At 47.1% G+C, this 13,050-nt stretch overlaps 1 protein-coding gene and 1 pseudogene across 1 annotated transcript in view; both read left to right on the forward strand.

Moving 5' to 3' along the window:
• The window catches only part of LOC139265421 (rho guanine nucleotide exchange factor 26-like), a 208,162-nt gene that overhangs the window by 117,463 nt on the left and 77,649 nt on the right, over positions 1-13,050 (forward strand). The gene's annotated exons all lie outside the window — the stretch shown is intronic.
• On the forward strand, positions 12,252-12,454 carry LOC139266453 (U2 spliceosomal RNA; annotated as a pseudogene).

The following is a 13,050-nucleotide window of genomic DNA, read 5'->3' on the forward strand; positions in this document are numbered from 1 at the left end:
CACAGCAGCCAATATTCACACACAAAGCTACCAACAAGCAGCATTGTGACCAATTTAATCTGTTTTTGTGATGTTGATTGAAGGATAAATATTGGCCATAACGTCTCATCTGACAGACGGCACTTCCATCAGCACAGCGCTCCCTCCGTACTGTATTGGAGTGTCAGCCTAGATCTTTGTACTCAAGTTTTTGGAGTGGGGCATGAAGCCACAACCACTGTGACTCAGAGGCGAGAGTGCTACCCACTGAGCCAGGGCTGACATGGCTATACACCGAACATCACAAGCGTTTCTCTACTGCTTTTTGAAAACTTCATACGGACCCTGACAAATAACCGCCCCACCGACGTTCACTGGTCTGCACCTGCTCCCTGCAACAGGGACGATACGTCTTTAATTCCTGGTCCTGCGTGACCAAGAATCCGCACAGTGGCTGTAATATGATTCGGCCGTAGTGATCTTTGTAACTCGGTCTGACTTCCTGTCGATGCCCTTGACCACAGAGTGCACTGCAGCGTGATGCTAGTGGAGCCTGCAGGGTCGCGACCTATCCACTTTGATTTGCTGCAGCGGTATTATTGAAATAGGCCCCGAGCAGTGTTCCCCGCTCTGGACGTATTTCTGGAAGTTTCATCCAACTGTCCCTCCCAGTAATACAGCCTTTTCCTTTCTTTGCCTTTACCTCTGAACTCGACTATTCCAATGCACTCCTGGCTAGCCTCCCATTTTTTTAGCCTACATAGAAAGAAAGAAAGACTTGGATTTATATAGCGCCTTTCAAGACCACCGGATATCTCAAAGATCTTTACAGTCAATAAAGTACTTTTGGAGTGTACTGTTGTAATCTGGGAAACGCAGCAGCCAACTTGCACACAGCAAGCTCCCACAAACAGTATGTGATAATGACCAATCTGTTTTTGTTAAGTTGATTGAGGGATAAATATTGGCAGGGACACCGGGGATAACTTCCCTGCTCTTCTTTGAAATAGTGCCATGGCATCTCAATTTATCCTCATCATCATAGGCAGTCCCTCGAAATTGAGGAAGACTTGCTTCCACTCTAAATGTGAGTTCTCAGGTGGCTGTACTGTCCAATACAGGAAGTACAGTCTCTGTCACAGGTGGGGCAGACAGTGGTTGAAGGAAAGGGTGGGTGGGGAGTCTGGTTTGCCGCATGCTCCATCCACTGACTGCACTTGTTTTCTGCAAGCTCTCGGCTCAGTTTAATGTCTCATCTGAAAGACAGCACCTCCAACAGTGCAGCACTCACTCAGCACTGCACTGGAGGGTCAGTCTAGATTTTCTGTGCTCCAGTTCCTGGAGTGGGACTTGAACCTACAACCTTCTGACTCAGGCGAGTGTGCTACCCACTGAGCCACAGCTGACACTGACATAAACTTGAGGCCATCCAAAACTCTGCTGCCCGTGTCCTAACACGCACCCAGTCCCGTTGACCCGTCAACCCTGTGCTCGCTCACCTCCTCTGGCTCCCAGTTCGGCAATGCCTCGATTTTAACATTTTTGAACATCGTGTTCAAATTCCTCCATGGCCTCGCCCCTCCCCATCTCGGTAACCTCCTCCAGCCCTAACAACCATCCGCAATCTCTGCGTCCTCCAATTCTGGCCTCTCCCCAATTTTAATCGCTCCACCGTTGGAGGTCGTGCCTTCAGCTGCATAGGCCCTAATCTCTGGAATTCCCTCCCTAAACCTCTCCACCCCTCTCTCTTCCTTTAAGACACTCCTTAAAACCTACCTCTTTGACCAAGCTATTGGTCACCTGACCTAACGTCTCCTTTGATTGGGTATCAATTTTTAAAAATCTGCTTGCACTCCTGTGAAACACTTTGGGATATTTTACTGCATTAAAAGTGCTATATAAATGCAAGTTGTTGTTGTTGTATGACATGGAGCTGGTATTGCGTGCTTTTCCCTCTCCTCTTCTTGAGCTCCAAGCAAAGAAGAGGGAATTCTATTGGGAGGCAGGTTTAACTCCGTGTCGAGACCGTAGATGAAAGGTCCTTATTAAAATAGACTTATTCTATTATTCTTGTTTCTCTTTCTGAGGGATGTAGCCCACTTCTCCTTAGTATCTATCCAGAGACATACTATTGAATTCAGGACCTTGCTGCACAGGAAGTTGCAAACACAGTCCTGTATTATAGAATCATTCAGCACAAAGCGAGGCCATTCGGCCCATCATACTCTTTGAAAGAGCGATCCAATTAGTTCTAGTGCCCTGCCCTTTCCTCATAGCCCTGCACATTTTCTTCCCTTCAAGTATTTATCCAATTACCTTTTGAAAGACATTATTAAATCTGCTTCCACCGCCCTTTCAGGCAGTGAATTCCAGATCACAGCAACTCCCTGTGTACAGACATTCTCCTCATCTCACCTCCAGTTCTTTTGCCATCCCATCACACTTCATGGTACAGCATCACGGGATACAGTAGCAGAGTGGCTATGTTACTGGCCTAGTAATCCTGAAAGCCTGGACGAATGATGCAGAGACATGGATTCAAATCCCACCATGGCAGCTGGGGAATTTAAATTCAGTTAATTAAATAAAAATCTGGAATTTAAAAAGCTAGTGTCAGTAATGGTGACCATGAAAATACTGGATTGTCGTAAAAACCCATCTGGTTCACTAATGTCCTTCAGGGAAGGAAACCTGCCGTCCTTACCTGGTCTGGGCCTATATGTGACTCCAGACCCACAGCAATGTAGTTGACTCCTAACTGCCCTCTGAAATGGCGGCTCACCACCGCCTTCTCAGAGGCAATTAGGGATGGGTAATGAATGCTGGCCTTGCCAGTGACGCCCACATCCCATGAACGAATAAAGAAAACACTTTTAATTCCTGAAAGCGGACCTCAAACTAAGGAGGTTAAAGGAGTCTTTTGCCCCTTGCCACACACGCACCCTTTCCAACGCTGGCCTCCTCTACATGGGGTAGTAATTGGTTGGGATGTTGGAGACACAGAATAGGGGGAAAGGGGATCATATTCTGATTGAATATGACAAATGGCATTCCCGAGGGATCTGTACTGGTGCCTCGGCTTCTCACCATGTATATCAATGACTTGGATGAAGGAATCGAGAGTTGTTTATCCAAATTTTCACTTGACACCATAAGTTGTGTAGGTGGGAGCGGCAAGCTACAAAGGGACATAGACAGATTAAGTGAGTGGACAAAACTGTGCTGGTTAGGATTCAAGTTGGGCAAGTGTGAGGACAACCCCTTCAGATTCAAGGAAGACCAATCGGAATAGTTTCTTAATTTTGAGAGACTGGAGGATTCAGGTGTCCGTGCAGACACATCGCTAAAATCTGGTGCAGGGCGGCACAAGAAGTAATCAGAAAAGGCAACTGGATTGTTGGCCTTTATCTGAAGAGGGCTGGAGTATAAACGTGAGCAAGAGATGCTTCAGCTATACAGAGCTTTGGTCAGACCCCATTTGCAGTACTGCGTTCAGTTTTGGGCACCGTATCTCAGGAAGGATATATTGTACTTGGAGAGAGCGCAGTGTAGATTCACCAGAATTGTACCAGGGCTTAGAGTTTTAAATTATGAGAACAGGTTGCATAAAGTTGGCTTGTGTTCATCCAAAACTCAGCAGCCTGAGTACTAACCCATACCAAGTCAAGATCACCCATCACCCCTGTGCTCTCTGACTTACATTGGCTCCCGGTTAAACGCCTTGATTTCAAAATTCTCATCCTTGTTTACAAATCACTCCATGACCTCGCCCCTCCCTATCTCTGTAATCTTTTTCAGCCTCACAATCTCACAAGGTGTCTACGCTCCTCAAATTCTGGCATCTTGAACATCCCTCATTATAACTGCTCAACCATCGGTGGCTGTGCCTTCAACTGCCTGGGCCCTAAGCTCTGGAACTCCCTCCCTAAACCTCTCTGCCTCTCTACCTCTCTTTCCTCCTTTAAGCCACTCGTTAAAACCTATCTCTTTGAACTGATGAAAGGATTAGATAGAGTAGATACCGAATAGCTATTTCCTTTGGTCGGGGAATCCAGAACAAGGGACCACCGTGTTAAAATTAGAACTGGGTCATTCAGGAGTCAAAGTAGGAGGCACTTTTTCACAAAGGCTTAGTGGGATTGTGGAATTCTCTCCCCAAAAAGGCTGTGGCGCTGAATCAATTGATTGAGATCGATCGTTGCGTGTATCAAAGGAATATGGATCAAAGGCAGGTGAATGGAGTTGCAGTACAGATCCACTATTATCTAATTGATTGGTAGAACAGGCTCGAGGAGCTGGATGGCTTACTCCTGTTCCTATGTTCCCAATACCCTGGAGTTTCCTCTGTAAAACTCTGCTGCTGAAGCCCTCATCCATGCCTTTGTTACCTCTAGACTTGACTATTCCAATGCACTCCTGGCTGGCCTCCCACATTCTACCCTACGTAAACTAGAGGTGATCCAAAACTCAGCTGCCCGTGTCTTAACCCGCACCAAGTCCCGCTCACCAATCACCCCTGTGCTTACTGACCTACATTGGCTCCTGGTTAAGCAACGTCTTGATTTTAAAATTCTCATCCTTGTTTTCAAATCCATCCATGGCCTCGCCCCTCCCTGTATCTCTGTAATCTCCATCAGCCCCACAACCCTCCGCGATCTCTGCACTCCCCCAATTCTGGCCTCTTGAGCATCCCTGATTTCCATTGCCCCACCAATGCGACCGTGCCTTCAGCTGCCTGGGCCCTAAGCTCTGGAATTCCCTCCCAAAACCTCTCCTCCTCTCTATCTCTCTCCTCCTGTTAAGACGCTCCTTAAAACCTACCTCTTTGACCAAGCTTTTGATCACCTGTCCTAATATCTCCTTCAGTGTCTCGGTCTCAGATTTTATTTGATAACGCTCTTGTGACGTGTCTTGGGAGGTTTTACTATGTTAAAGGCGCTATATAAATGCAAGTGATTGTAGCGTATCTAGGCTATTTCACTGGGATAGACGTACTAAAGACATTGAAGCTGCCTCTGATTACTGGGTTCAGGCAGCACCCAGTGTAGCATGAGGTCATCAGGGCTGGTAGGCCCCAGATTCAGTTGCCAGTCTGGGGCCACAGTCAGGCCAGCAGTTGGGGTGGTCCATTTGATGTTAGTGGCCCTGGTTCAATAAAGGATATGCGGGGGAAATCAGACAGGATAAGGTTCGTATTCCTGGTTCTATTCCAATATCTCCTGCTGAATCTTCTTAGGCGGTCTCTCGTATCGAGGATGACATGCTTCCACAACAAAAAGGAATGAATTCACAGGTGTTTCAATGAAGGACCTATTATTCCAGGTCCCGAACTACATGTTGAAGGGTGGAAGTTGCCTGTGTGTGGATTTTTTTAACGTGGGGTGGCCGTTGCACACCAGCCACCACACGGGCTTGACAGAGCCAGGCCTTGGTCCAGTGGCAAGGACCAGCTCTGCTGCACAGACCTAGTGCACACACATATCGCAGTGTGGGCTGGCCCGTGCTGCCCCAGGACCCTCGCCTCTTCTGGGCCATTGCTGAATAATGCATGTATGTGCACGTCAGGTTATGATGGAATCTGTCTCAGCTGTGTCACTCTCCGTGCCAAAATATGTTCCTGACATTCATTATCACAGAATCATACGGCACAGAATCATGGCACAATCAATCATGACTGTGCCGGATCTTTGAAAGAGCTGTCCAATTAGTCTCACTCCATCTGCTTGTTCCCAAAAAAGCCCTGCATTTATCTTTTCCTTTTCAAGTAAATATCCAATTCCCTTTTGAAATAAAAACAAACTGCTGGATTATGCTGCCACGCTGCTCCTTCCGCTCCCCGGCCTGCTCCGATGGTGCTCGCAGGCCCGAGGGCCTAGCCCAGCAGGCTGTGTGGCCCCCAGCCTGCAAGCACCATCGGACCAGGCCGGGGAGCGGAAGGAGCAGCACGTGCTGGAGCAGGAGAACATTGGCAGTGAAGAGTGATGTCACCAAGATCCAGGTCGGTGATTGGAGCGTGGGCCGGTACAGCAGGAGCGGCGAGGTCGGGGCGAAGGAACGGCGAGAGATTGCAGAGGGATGTGATCGGGGCCCAGAAGAGGCGAGGGCCCAGGGGCAGCACGGGCCAGCCCACACTGCGATATGTGTGCGCACTAGGTCCGTGCAGCAGAGCTGGTCTCCAGTCGTCTTGGTTAACCCTTGCCACTGGACCAAGACCTAGCTCTGTCAGGCCCGTTGGGTGGCTGGTGTGCAACGGTCACCACACGTTAAAAAAAAATCCACCCACAGGCATCTTCCATCCTTCAGGATGTTGTTCGGGACCTGGAATATTAGGTCCATCATTGAAACATCTGTGAACTTTTTGGCGTGGAAGCAAGTCATCCTCGACTCGAGGGACTGCCTATGATGATGATGATGATGATGAAATAAAAACAGAAAATGGTGAAAAACACTCAGCGAGTCGGGCAGCGTCTGTGGAGAGAGAACCGTTTCAGGTCGATGACATTAGATCGGAATTTTCCTTTTGAAATCAGTGGGTTGACTTATGAGGAAAGGTTGAGTAGGTTGGTCCTCTACTCATTGGAACTCAGAAGAATGAGAGGTAATCTTATCGAACTGTATAAGATTATGAGGGGGTTTGACTAGGTGGATGCAGATTGGATGTTTCCACTGATTGGGGAGACTAGAACTAGAGGACATGATCTTAGAATAAGGGGCCGTCCATTTAAAACTGAGCAGAGGAGAAATTTCTTCTCTGAGGGTTGTAAATCTGTGGAATTCGCTGCCTCAGAGAGCTGTGGAAGCTGGGACATTGAATAAATCTAAGACAGAGATAGACAGAGATAGATAAATGATAAGGGGTTGCAGGGAGTGGGCGGGAAAGTGGACCTGAGTCCATGATCGGATCAGCCATGATCGTATTAAATGGCGGAGCAGGCTCAAGGGGCCGTATGGCCTACTCCTGCTCCTATTTCTTATGAAAGCTCCTATTTAATCGGTTTCCATTACCCATTCAGGCAGTGCATTCCAGATAATAACTCGCTGCATTAAAAAAAAAATAATTCTCCTCCTCTCCCCTCTGGTACTTTTGCCAGTTACTTTGAATCTGTGCCCTCTGGTTATCGACCCTTCTGTCAGTGGAAACAGTTTCTCCTTATTTACTCTATCAAAACTCCTCATAATTTTGAACACCTCTATTAAATCTCCCCTTAACTATCTCTGCACTAAGGAGACTGATCACACCTTCTCCAGTCTCTCCACAAAACTAAAGTCCCTCATCCCTCCCCTGGCTCACCGCTGGTGATGGCCCCTTTCGTTGAGATGCCAAAGGGCCATCGGTGCCTGCGGAACTCTAGCCAGTCTAAGTCTGGGTCTTCAGGGAAAGGAGAAGGTGGTAAAGGCACTGACTCTGAAATTTAAATGGGAAGCCCGGTTACAAGGCTCGATTGACTACTGGAATTTGGGGCACAAGCCGGATCTGTCTGGTTCCAGCCCGTGGAAGCAGTGTTGGAAATTGTGGGGGGAGGAAAATGACTGAGTCTTTCGCCGCCCCCCCCCCCCCCGTCGCTCCTCATGTCTTGGTGCATGCTTGCGGAGTTCCTGATGGCCCTCTGATAGGCCCAAAGAACGGCCGCGCGCTGTGGGCTGCCGTGAATTCCGTTTCGGGCCGAGTAAAGGTCCCGGGGCTGCACCAGGGAGAGGTCAGCGATCTCCAAATACGCCCATATTAGGGTTACCAAATCTGGTTGGACGTATTCCTGGAGGCATCGTCACGTGACCCTCTTGCCCCCAATTACCCCTCCCCCACGCTCCCGCCATTGGTTGCCTGACACGTCCATCTTCGCGGCGCCCCGCCCTCCCGCACCAATTGGAAAGCAAGCCAAATCTCCGTTGACTTTCGGGCAAACAGCCTTCCCCAACCCCCACCTCCAACATTTATATAACTGAGAAACAAAAAGTTCAAAGTAAATGGGGAAAAATCTTTTTTTTAATGTCTATACTTTTTTCTCCAGAGTGTCCAGGGGATTAATCCCTAATTTCTAGAGACTCCAGGACAATCCTGGAGGGATGGCAACCTGAGCCCATATAGTACCCTATGTGTGCTTTTTAAAAAAAAACATATTTGCTTCATTTTGTCTTCAAACCTTCAACCTTAGGCCCTGAGTATGGCCTGGGAGTAACATGATTTACATCCCAGCTGTCGGGGCAGCTGCCTCCTGAAGGGGCCTTTTGAGACACAGGCTGCCCCCATCTCGTGTGGTAATGATTCTGTCCTTGCGATTTGGACAAGGACAGCCAGGAATGCTGTTTCAACGGTGGAGCAGGATTCCTGGAATTTCAGGGGTATTGAATTTAATTTCTTATCACCATACTAATATGGCAGGGGGATGGAAAACCTATGCAGGGAGACAGAGGGAAGTAGAATGGGGGCAGAAGCAAAAGCTAGAAAGAAGAAAAGTAAAAATAGAGGGCAGAGAAACCTAAGGCTAAAAGCAAAAAGGGCCACATCACAGCAAAATTCTAAAGGGGCAAAGTGTGTTAGAAAGACAAGCCTGAAGGCTCTGTGCCTCAATGCGAGGAGCATTCGGAATAAGGTGGACAAATTAACTGCGCAGATAGCAGTTAACGGGTATGATGTAATTGGCATCACGGAGATATGGCTCCAGGGTGACCAAGGCTGGGAACTCAACATCCAGGGGTATTCAATATTTAGGAAGGATAGATAGAAAGGAAAAGGAGGCGGGGTGGCATTGCTAGTTAAAGAGGAAATTAATGCAATAGTAAGAAAGGACATTAGCTTGGATGATGTGGAATCGGTATGGGTGGAGCTATGGAACACCAAAGGGCAGAAAATGCTAGTGGGAGTTGTGTACAGACCACCAAACAGTAGTAGTAAGGTTGGGGACAGCATCAAACAAGAAATAAGGGATGTGTGCAATAAAGGTACAGCAGTTATCATGGGTGACTTTAATCAACATATTGATTGGGCTAACCAAACTGGTCACAATGCGGTGGAGGAGGATTTCCTGGAGTGTATTAGGGATGATTTTCTAGACCAATATGTCGAGGAATCAACCAGAGAGCTGGCCATCCTAAACTGGGTGATGTGTAATGAGAAAGGACTAATTAGCAATCTTGTTGTGTGAGGCCCCTTGGGGAAGAGTGACCATAACATGGTAGAATTCTTTAATAAGATGGAGAGTGACACAGTTAATTCAGAAACTAAGGTCTGAACTTAAGGAAAGGTAACTTTGATGGTTTGAGGCGTGAATTGGCTAGAATAGACTGGCAAATGAAACTTAAAGGATTGACGGTGGATAGGCAATGGCAAACATTTAAAGATCACATGGATGAACTTCAGCAATTGTACATCCCTGTCTGGAGTAAAAATAAAACTGGGAAGGTGGCTCAAACGTGGCTAACAAGGGAAATTAAGGATAGTGTTAAATCCAAGGAAGAGACATATAAATTGGCCAGAAAAAGCAGCAAACCTGAGGACTGGGAGAAAGTTAGAATTCAGCAGAGGAGGACAAAGGGTTTAATTAAGAGGAGGAAAATAGAGTACGAGAAGAAGCTTGCCGGGAACATAAAAACTGACTGCAAAAGCTTCTATAGATATGTGAAGAGAAAAAGATTAGTGAAGACAAACGTAGGTCCCTTGCAGTCGGATTCAGGTGAATTTATAATGGGGAACAAAGAAATGGCAGACCAATTGAACAAATACTTTGGTTGTGTCTTCACGAAGGAAGACATAAATAACCTTCCGGAAGCACTAGACGACCGAGGGTCTAGTGAGAAGGAGGATCTGAAGGATATCCTTATCAGATGGGAAGTTGTGTTGGGGAAATTGATGGGATTGAAGGCCGATAAATCCTCGGGGCCTGATAGTCTGCATCCCAGAGTACTTAAGGAAGTGACCCTAGAAATAGTGGCTACATTGGTGATCATTTTCCAACAGTCTATCGACTCTGGATCAGTTCCTATGGACTGGAGGGTAGCTAATGTAACACCACGTTTTAAAAAGGAGGGAGAGAGAAAGCGGGTAATTATAGACCGGTTAGCCTGACATCAGTAGTGGGGAAAATGTTGAAATCAATCATTAAGGATGAAATAGCAGCGCATTTGGAAAGCAGTGACAAGATCGTTCCAAGTCAGCATGGATTTATGAAGGGGAAATCATGCTTGACAAATCTAGAATTTTTTGAGGATGTAACTAGTAGAGTGGACAAGGGAGAACCAGTGGATGTGATGTATCTGGACTTTCAAAACGCTTTTGACAAGGTCCCACACAAGAGATTGGTGTGCAAAATCAAAGCATATGGTAATGGGGGTAATATACTGACGTGGATCGAGAACTGGTTGGCAGACAGGAAGCAAAGAGTCGGGATAAACAGGTCCTTTTCAGAATGGCAGGCAGTGACTAGTGGAGTGCCACAGGGCTCAGTGCTGGGACCCCAGCTCTTTACAATATACATTAATGATTTAGATGAAGAAATTGAGTGTAATATCTCCAAGTTTGCGGATGACACTAAACTGGGTGGCGGTGTGAGCTGTGAGGGGGATGCTAAGAGGCTGCAGTGTGACTTGGACAAGTTAGGTGAGTGGGAAAATGCATGGCAGATGCAGTATAATGTGGATAAATGTGAGGTTATCCACTTTGGGGGCAAAAACGCGCAGACAGAATGTTACCTGAATGGCGGCAGATTAGGAAAAGTGGAGGTGCAACGAGACCTGCGTGTCATGGTTCGTCAGTCATTGAAAGTTGGCATGCAGGTACAGCAGGCGGTGAAGAAGGCCAATGGTACATTGGCCTTCATAGCTAGGGGATTTGAGTTTGGTAGCAGGGAGGTCTTACTGCAGTTGTACCTTGAATATTATGTTCAGTTTTAGTCTCCTAATCTGAGGAAGGACGTTCTTGCTATTGAGGGAGTACGGCGAAGGTTCACCAGACTGATTCCAGGGATGGCTGGACTGACATACGAGGAGAGACTGGATCGACTGGGCCTTTATTCACTGGAGTTTAGAAGAATGAGACGGGGTCTCATAGAAACATATAAGATTCTGATGGGACGGGACAGGTTAGATGTGGGTAGAATGTTCCCGATGTTGGCGAAATCCAGAACCAGGGGACACAGTCTTAGGATAAGGGGTAGGCCATTTAGGACTGAGATGAGGAGAAACTTCTTCACTCAGAAAGTTGTTAACCTGTGGAACTCCCTGCTGCAGAGAGTTGTTGATGCCAGTTCATTGGATATATTCAAGAGGGAGTTAGATATGGCCCTTCCGGCTAAAGGGATCAAGGGGTATGAAGAGAAAGGAGGAAAGGAGTACTGAGGGAATGATCAGCCATGATCTTATTGATTGGTGGTGCAGGCTCAAAGAGCTGAATGGTCTACTCCTGCACCTATTTTCTATGTTTCTATTTGCCGTTGAACAGGAGGTATTAATGGAGCATTTGCTCATTGAATTGTAAATAGAAGAAAATTGGCCTTAACCATAGGCAAACCCTTTACAGAGTTTAACAAAGACCCTGTACTTTCAAATAGTTCAGCAAAAATGTACTTTTCAGTTTTAAGTGTCAGACATGGCTCAGTTGGAATGAGGGTGCAGGGCCCAGAAGAGCCGAGGGCCCAGGGGCAGCACGGGCCTGCCCACATTGCGATATGTGTGTGCACTAGGTCCGTGCAGCAGAGCAGGTCTCCAATCGTCCTGGTTTACCCTTGCCACTGGATAAAGGCCTAACTCTGTCAAGCCCGTGTAGTGGCTGGTGTGCAACGGTCACCACACGTTAAAACAATCCACGCACAGGCATCTTCCGCCCCCTCAATTGGAGTTCAGGACTGGAACATCGGGTCCTTCATTGAAACATCTGTGAACTCATGCGGAAGCAAGTCATCCTCATTTGAGGGACCGCCTATGATGATGATGGTAGCACCCTCACCTCTGAGTCGGAATAGTTGTGGGTTCAACTCTCACTCCAGTCTCTTGAGCGCAAACTCTAGGCTGACACTCCAGTGCAGTGCTGAGGGAGTGCTGCACTGTCGGAGGTGCTGTTAAACCGAGACCCCGCCTGCTCTCTCAAGTGGATGTAAAATATCCCACAGCAGGGCAGTTACCCCTGGTGTCCTGGGCCAATATTTATCCCTCAATCAACATAACAAAAACAGATTATCTGGTCATTATCACATTGCTGTGTGTGGGAACTTGCTGTGCACAAATTGGCTGCTGCATTTCCTAGATTACAGCAGTGACTGCACTTTAAATAAAAGTAAGTAATTGGCTGTACGGCCTTTTGGCTAAGATCATGCGTAACTGACCTGACAGGGGAGTAGCCACCATGACCTCCGGGTGGTTCTCCCTGGATCAGGAAGGTATATGCTTGCTTTTTTGGAAACAGGAGGTGTGTGGGGGACCTGACCCATCCACCTCCATGGCACGAACCTGGTATTGCAGTACTTCCAGGAACGGTGCAGTGGCTCTAGGCCTTTTGGCTAAGAGCATTGGCGCAGAGTGATCCTTGGCGTGTGCAAGGTGACCTCTGGCGTTTGTGATTTGACAAAGAATTGGAACGATTGGCTACGAATTTCAAAAAAAAAAAAAAAAATTGGCTGTAAAGCGCTTTGAGACCTCCGGTGGTCATGAAAGGTGCTATATAAATGCAAGTCTTTTTTTTAGAGATCTGCTTTAATTAGAATCACAGAATGATACAGCACAGAAGGCGGCCATTCGGCTCATCGCATCGTGCTTGTGCCGGCTCTTTGAAAGAGCGAGCCAATTACTCCCACTCCCCCCGTGCTTTCCCCATAGCCCTGCACATGTTTCCCCTTCAAGTATTTATCCAATTCCCTTCTGAAAGTTACAATTGAAGCTGCTTTCTCTACCCTTTCATGCAGTTCAGTCCAGATCGTAACAACTCGCTCTGATTTAAAAAAAATAACATTCTCATCTCCTCTCTCTGGTTCTTTCACCTTAAATTACCTTAAATTTGAATTGGTCCTGTCTCCATGCCGATCCCTGCCATCCCCTTGATAGTTACTGTTACTGACACATTACTGAATGATTTTGTCGTAGCAC

The sequence above is a fragment of the Pristiophorus japonicus genome, chromosome 6 (genome assembly GCF_044704955.1).
Source record: "Pristiophorus japonicus isolate sPriJap1 chromosome 6, sPriJap1.hap1, whole genome shotgun sequence".
NCBI classification, from domain to species: Eukaryota; Metazoa; Chordata; class Chondrichthyes; family Pristiophoridae; genus Pristiophorus; species Pristiophorus japonicus.